The 7736-nt window shown below is 43.1% G+C and overlaps 1 long non-coding RNA gene across 1 annotated transcript; it reads right to left on the bottom strand.

Annotated features, from left to right (window-relative positions):
* Nucleotides 1-263: 263 nt before the first annotated feature.
* LOC130587859 (uncharacterized) lies at nt 264-7736 on the bottom strand. Its single transcript, XR_008966864.1, has 3 exons — nt 7692-7736; nt 3302-3447; nt 264-530 (listed from the first exon to the last, which is right to left on the bottom strand). It is a non-coding gene; the product is annotated as an uncharacterized LOC130587859 (long non-coding RNA).

A 7736-nucleotide genomic window follows, 5' to 3' on the forward strand; every position in this document is an offset into this window, starting at 1 on the left:
ATCATCCTTTTCAATAACTAATTAGAGTTAATTAACTTATATTTATTGACCATCCTTCCCAGTAGCCAATTACCCTTAATTACCCTTAATTGCATTTAATTTCTCTTAATTAATCACTCTTCTGAGGAACTAATTACCTTTAATTAAATCTAATTAATTTCCATTCATTAATCACTCCCGAATAATTAATCACCTTTTAATTACCTTATTACCCACCCCCACCCATTAATGAAGCCCCAATTAATTAATTAACGGCTCCAATTAACGATTTTTTTCCTTTATTTACCAAAAAAATCCCCTCAGGCCCCGCCCCCACCCCACAAAAACCGCGCCGGGGGCGTGGCCAACTCAGACCACGCCCATTTTGGGTCAAGCCATGCCCATTTCGGTAAAAACCACGCCCATTTCGGGTTAAACCACGCCCACTTCCGGGTTGGAGGTGTCCATTTCCGGGTTAGGCCACGCCCCCGCCGATGGCGCCCCCTGGCGGGGCGGAGGAGCGATGACGTCATTTCTCCTTCGGGGGCGGCCTGGGGGGGGGGAGAGAAACCAGTAAAAACCAGTATAGACCAGTATGGACTGGGATAAACTGGGATAGACTATGATAAACTGGTAAAAACCAGTAAAAACCAGTATGGACCAGTAAAAACCAGTATAGACCAGTATGGACCAGTATAAACCAGCATGGACTGGGATAAACCGGTAAAAACCAGTATAAACCAGTATGAACCAGTATGGACCGGTATGGACTGCTATAAACCAGTATAAACCAGTATGGACTGGGATAAACCGCTAAAAACCAGTATAAACCAGTAAAAACCAGTATGGACCAGTAAAAACCAGTATAGACCAGTATGGACCAGTATAAACCAGTATGGACTGGGATAAACCGGTAAAAACCAGTATAAACCAGTACAAACCAGTATGAACCGGTATGGACCGGTATGGACCGGTATGGACTGCTATAAACCAGTAAAAACCAGTATGGACTGGGATAAACAGTATGGACCAATACGGACCAGTATGGACCAGAAAAAAACCAGTATAAACCAGTATAGACCAGTACGGACCAATCCCATTTTTAACCCTAAAATTCGCATTTTTCACCCAAAAATCGCCATTTTTAACCCTAAAATCTCCATTTTTCACCCTAAAAATCCTGGTTTTCTTCCTCCCAGTCCCTCCCAGTATAAACCAGTCCCTCCCAGTTTATCCCAGTCCCTCCCAGTCCCATTTTGAACCCTGAAAATGTCATTTTTAACCCTAAAATCCCCATTTTAACCTGAAAATCGCCGTTTTTTGCCCTAAAACTCCTGGTTTTTTTGCTCCCAGTATAAACCAGTATAACCCACTGTTTTCCAATCCCCTTTTTACCCTTAAAATCCCCATTTTTAACCCTAAAACTCCCGGGTTTTTTTCTCCCAGTTTGTCCCAGTCCCTCCCAGTACAAACCAGTTTATCCCAGTATAAACCAGTCCCATTTTGAACCCTGAAAATGTCATTTTTAACCCCAAAATTGCCATTTTTACCCTAAATTCCTCATTTTTTACCCTAAAATCCCCATTTTTTGCCCTAAAACCCCCGTTTTTTTTGCTCCCAGTCCCTCCCAGTCCGTCCCAGTTCATCCCAGTATAACCCAGTTTGCCCCAGTCACCGGTAGACGCCGCCCACCACGGCGTGGTCCCTCTCGTAGGGCTCCAGTGCCCTCCCAGTACAAACCAGTATAAACCAGTTCAGCCCAGTGCCCTTCTTAACCCCAAAATCCCCATTTTTAACCCGAAAATCCCCATTTTTTGCCCTAAAATCGCTGGGGTTTTTGCTCCCAGTCCCTCCCAGTATAAACCAGTTTGTCCCAGTCCCCTCCCAGTTTATCCCAGTCCCTCCCAATCCCATTTTTCATCCTAAAATCCCCATTTTTAACCCTAAAATCCCCATTTTTATCCTGAAAATCTCCATTTTTCGCTCTAAAACTCCCGGGTCTTTTCCTCCCAGTTTGTCCCAGTCCCTCCCAGTATAAACCAGTATAACCCAGTTTGTCCCAGTCCCCTCTCAGTTTATCCCAGTCCCATTTTGATCCCCGAAAATGTCACTTTTAACTCTAAAATCCTCATTTTTAACCCTAAAATCCCCATTTTTCACCCTAAAATCCCCGTTTTTTTTGCTCCCAGTCCCTCCCAGTATAAACCAGTCCCTCCCAGTATAAACCAGTATAACCCAGTGCTTTCCAATCCCCTTTTTACCCTTAAAATTGCCATTTTTAACCCTAAAATCGCCCTTTTTCACCTGAAAATCCCAATTTTTAACCCTAAAATCCCCATTTTTTGCCCGAAAACTCCCGGGTTTTTTCCTCCCAGTTCATCCCAGTCCCTCCCAGTATAAACCAGTATAACCCAGTCCCATTTTCATTTCCGAAATTGTCATTTTTAACCCTAAAATTGCCGGTTTTAACCCTAAAATCTCCATTTTTCGCCCCAAAACCCCTGGGGTTTTTTGCTTCTAGTCCCTCCCAGTATAAACCAGTTTGTCCCAGTCCCATTTTGATCCCTGAAAATGTCATTTTCAACCCCAAAATTGCCGTTTTTAACCCTAAAATCTCCATTTTTCACCCTAAAACTCCCGGGTTTTTTCCTCCCAGTATAAACCAGTCCCTCCCAGTATAACCCAGTTCATCCCAGTCCCTCCCAGTTTATCCCAGTATAAACCAGTCCCATTTTTCATCCTAAAATCCCCATTTTTAACCCTAAAATCCCCATTTTTTGCCCCAAAACTCCTGGGTTTTTTCCTCCCAGTTTGTCCCAGTCCCTCCCAGTATAAACCAGTATAACCCAGTCCCATTTTCATTTCTGAAATTGTCATTTTTAACCCTAAAATTGCCAGTTTTAACCCTAAAATCTCCATTTTTCAGCCCAAAACCCCTGGTTTTTTTTGCTTCTAGTCCCTCCCAGTATAAACCAGTTTGTCCCAGTGCCCTTCTTAACCCTAAAATCCCCATTTTTAACCCTAAAATCCCCATTTTTCGCCCTAAAACTCCCGTTTTTTTTGCTCCCAGTCCCTCCCAGTATGACCCAGTTTGTCCCAGTCCCCTCCCAGTTTATCCCAGTCCCTCCCAGTCCCATTTTTCATCCTAAAATCCCCATTTTTAACCCCAAAATTGCCATTTTTAACCCCAAAAATCCCCATTTTGAACCCTAAAATCCCCATTTTTCACCCTAAAACTCCCATTTTTTTTCCTCCCAGTCCCTCCCAGTTTGTCCCAGTTCATCCCAGTCCCTCCCAGTTTGTCCCAGTTTGCCCCAGTCACCGGTAGACGCCGACCACCACGGCGTGGTCCCTCTCGTAGGGCTCCAGCGTCAGCTGCTCCTGCGGCTTCATCCTCTCGGCCGTCATCTTCCTCACCTCCCCCGCGAACACCGCCTCGGCCGGCGCCGTCGAGTCGATGCAGTTCGCCTGCAAACCGGTTCGGACCGGTCAAAACCAGTTAGGGACCGGTCAAAACCAGTTAGAGACCAGTTTGGACCAGTTAAAAACCAGTTCGGACCGGTTAGAGACCAGCAAAAACCAGTTCAGAGCAGTTAGAAACCAGTCAAAACCAGTTAGGAACCAGTAAAAATCAGTTTGAAACCGGTTAGGAACCACTTAGGAACCAGTTAGAACCAGTTTGGACCGGTAAAAAACAGTAAAAAACAGTTAGAAACCAGTAAAAACCAGTTAAAAACAGTTAGAAACCAGTTAGAAACCGGTGAAAACCAGTAAAAACCAGTTAGAGACCGGTCAAAACCAGTAAAAACCAGTTAGGAACCAGTAAAAACCAGTTAGAAGCCAGTGAAAACCAGTAAAAACCAGTTAGAGACCAGTCAAAACCAGTTAGAACCAGTTTGGACCGGTCAAAACCAGTAAAAAACAGTTAGAAACCGGTCAAAACCAGTTAGAAACCAGGAAAAACCAGTTTGGAATAATTAAAAACCAGTAAAAACCAGTCTGGAGCAGTTAAAAAGCAGTTTGGACCGGTTAAAAACCAGTAAAAACCAGTTTGGAGCAGTCAGGAACCAGCAAAAACCAGTTTGGACCGGTTAGGAACCAGTAAAAACCAGTTAGAAGCCAGTCAAAACCAGTTAGAGACCAGTTAGAACCAGTTTGGACCGGTAAAAACCAGTAAAAACCAGTTAGAAACTGATGAAAACCAGTTAGAGACTGGTCAAAACCAGTCAGAGACCAGTCAAAACCAGTTAGGGACCAGTTAGGAACCACTTAAAACCAGTTTGGAATGGTTAGAAACCAGTAAAAACCAGTTAGGAACCAGTCAGAAACCAGTAAAAACCGGTCAAAACCAGTTAGGGACCAGTAAAAACCAGTTTGGACCGGTTAGAAACCAGTTAGGAACCAGCAAAAAACAGTTAGAGACCGGTGAAAACCAGTTAGGGACCAGTAAAAACCAGTTAGAAACCAGTTAGAACCAGTTTGGAGCAGTTAGAAACCAGTTCGGACCAGTTAGAAAACAGTAAAAACCAGTTAGAAACCGGTCAAAACCAGTTAGAACCCAGTTTGGAGCAGCTAGAAACCAGTTTGGAGCAGTTAGAAACCAGTTTGGAGCAGTTAGAAGCCAGTTTGGACCAGTTCGGACGGGCTAGAAACCAGTTTGGACTGGTCAGGAACCAGTATAAACCAGTTAGAGACCAGTTCGGACTAGTTAGGAACCAGTTTGGACGGATCACTAACGGGTAAAAACCAGTTAGAACTGGTTAAAAGCCAGTTAGAACCAGTAAAAAACCAGTTTGGACCGGTTAGAAACCAGTTTGGACCAGTTAAAGAACAGTAAAAACCAGTTCGTACCGGTTAAAAAACAGTAAAAATCAGTTCAGACTGGTTAAAACCCAGTAAAAACCAGTTTGGACCGGTTAGAGACCAGTTAGAAACCAGTTTGGACCGGTTAGAAACCAGTTTGGACCGGTTAGAAACCAGTTTGGACCGGTTAGAGACCAGTTTGGAGCAGTTAGAAACCAGTTTGGAGCAGTTAGGAACCAGTTTGGACCGGTTAAAAACCAGTTAGAGACCAGTCAAAACCAGTTAGAGACCAGTAAAAACCAGTTTGGAGCAGTCAGGAACCAGGAAAAACCAGTTAGGGACCGGTCAAAACCAGTCAAAACCAGTAAAAACCAGTTAGGGACCGGTCACAACCAGTTAGAACCAGTTTGGAGCAGTCAGAAACCAGTTTGGACCAGCTAGAAACCAGTAAAAACCAGTTCAGACCGGTCAGAGACCAGTAAAAACCAGTTTGGACTGGTTAGGAACCAGTAAAAACCAGCTCGGACCGGTTAAAACCAGTTAGGGACCGGTGAAAACCAGTTAGGGACCAGTAAAAACCACTTAAAACCAGTTTGGAATGGTTAGAAACCAGTAAAAACCAGTTAGGAACCAGTCAGAAACCAGTAAAAACCGGTCAAAACCAGTTAGGGACCAGTAAAAACCAGTTTGGACTGGTTAGGAACCAGTAAAAACCAGTTCGGACCAGTTAAAACCAGCTAGGGACCGGTGAAAACCAGTTAGGGACCAGTTCGGACCAGTAAAAAACAGTAAAAAACAGTAAAAAACCAGTTAAAAACTGCTGAAAACCAGTAAAAACCAGTTAGAGACCGGTCAAAACCAGTAAAAACCAGTTAGGGATCAGTAAAAACCAGTTAGAAACCGGTGAAAACCAGTTAAGGACCAGTTAGAACCAGTTTGGACCGGTAAAAACCAGTTAGAGACCCGTTAGAGACCGGTTTGGACCAGTAAAAACCAGTAAAAACTAGTTAGAAACCAGTTAGAACCAGTTTGGAACAGTTAAAAACCAGTAAAAACCAGTCAGGAGCAGTCAGAAACCAGCAAAAACCAGTTTGGACCGGTTAGAAACCAGTAAAAACCAGTTTGGACTGGTTAGGAACGAGTAAAAACCAGTTTGGACCGGTTAGAAACCAGTAAAAACCAGTTTGGACTGGTCAGACACCAGTCTGGAGCAGTTAGAAACCAGTTAGAGACCGGTCAAAACCAGTTAGGAACCAGTTAGAAACCAGTAAAAACCAGTAAAAACCACTTTGGACCAGTTAGGAACCAGTAACAACCAGTTTGGAGCAGTCAGGAACCAGTTTGGACTGGTTAGAAACCAATTAGAACCAGTTTGGACTGGTTAGAGACCAGTAAAAACCAGTTTGGAGCTGTTAAAAATCGGTTTGGACCAGTTAGAGACCAGTTTGGAGTGGTGAAAAACCAGTAAAGACCAGTTTGGACCGGTTAGAAACCAGTTTGCAGCAGTCAGGAACCAGTAAAAACCAGTTTAGACCAGTTAAAAACCAGTAAAAACCAGTTTGGAGCAGTCAGGAACCAGTAAAAACCAGTTTAGACCAGTTAAAAACCAGTAAAAACCAGTTTAGACCAGTTAAAAACCAGTTTAAAGCATTTAGAGCCAGTAAAAACCAGTTAGGAACCAGTTTGGAGGAGTTAGAAACCAGTTTGGACCAGTCAGGAAGCAGTTTCAACCAGTTAAAAACCAGTTTGGACCGGTTAGAGACCGGTTAGAAACCAGTTTGGACTGGTTAGGAACGAGTAAAAACCAGTTTGGACCGGTTAGAAACCAGTAAAAACCAGTTTGGAGCAGTCAGGAACCAGTAAAAACCAGTTTGGACCAGTTCGGACTGGTTAGAAACCAGTTTGGACCAGTTTGGAGCAGTCAGGAGCCAGTTTGGACCGATCACAAAATGGTAAAAACCAGTTAGAACTGGTTACAAGCCAGTTAGAACCAGTAAAAACCAGTTATAACTGATTACAAACCAGTTTGGACCGGTTAGAAACCAGAAAAAACCAGTTTGGAGCAGTTAAAGACCAGTTAGAACCAGTTTAAAGGAATTAGAACCAGTAAAAAAGAGTTAGAAACCAGTTCGGACCAGTTAAAAACCAGTTTGGACCAGTTAGAGACCAGTTAGGAACCAGTAAAAACAAGTTCAGACCAGTTAGAAACCAGTAAAATCCAGTTAGGAACCAGTTAGAACCAGTTTGGAGCAGTTAAAAACCAGTTTGGAGCAGTCAGGAACCAGTCTGGACCGGTTAAAGACCAGTAAAAACCAGTTTGGAGCAGTTAAAAACCAGTAAAACCCAGTTTGGACCAGTCAGAAACCAGTTTAGAGCAGTCAGGAACCAGTAAAAACCAGTTAGAACCAGTAAAAACCAGTTAGAACTGATTAAAAACAAGTTTAAACCAGTTAGAAACCAGTTTGGACCGGTTAGAAACCAGTTTGGACCAGTTTGGAGCAGTCAGAAACCAGGAAAAAACAGTTAGAAACCAGTTTGGACCAGTTAAAAAGCTGTAAAAACCAGTTAGAAACCAGTTTGGACCAGTTAGGAACCGGTAAAAACCAGTTAGAGCTGGTTAAAAACCAGTTTGAACCAGTTAAAACCAGTCCTAACCAGTAAAAAAATCACTTTATGCTGATCCATACTGGTTTAAACTGGTTTATACTGGTCTAAACTGGTTTATACTGGTCTAAACTGGTCCATACTGGTCTAAACTGGTTTATACTGGTCTAAACTGGTTTAAACTGGTTTATACTGGTTTATACTGGTCCATACTGGTTTATACTGGTTTATACTGGTCTATACTGGTTTATACTGGTCCATACTGGTCCATACTGGTCCATACTGGTCTATACTGGTTTCCATACCTTGATGGAGATGAGGAAGTGCCCCCCGCAGCGCAGGAAGTGATG

This window comes from Malurus melanocephalus, unplaced genomic scaffold (genome assembly GCF_030028575.1).
Source record: "Malurus melanocephalus ecotype Western Australia unplaced genomic scaffold, MMel_1.1 scaffold_2583, whole genome shotgun sequence".
NCBI lineage: Eukaryota > Metazoa > Chordata > Aves > Passeriformes > Maluridae > Malurus > Malurus melanocephalus.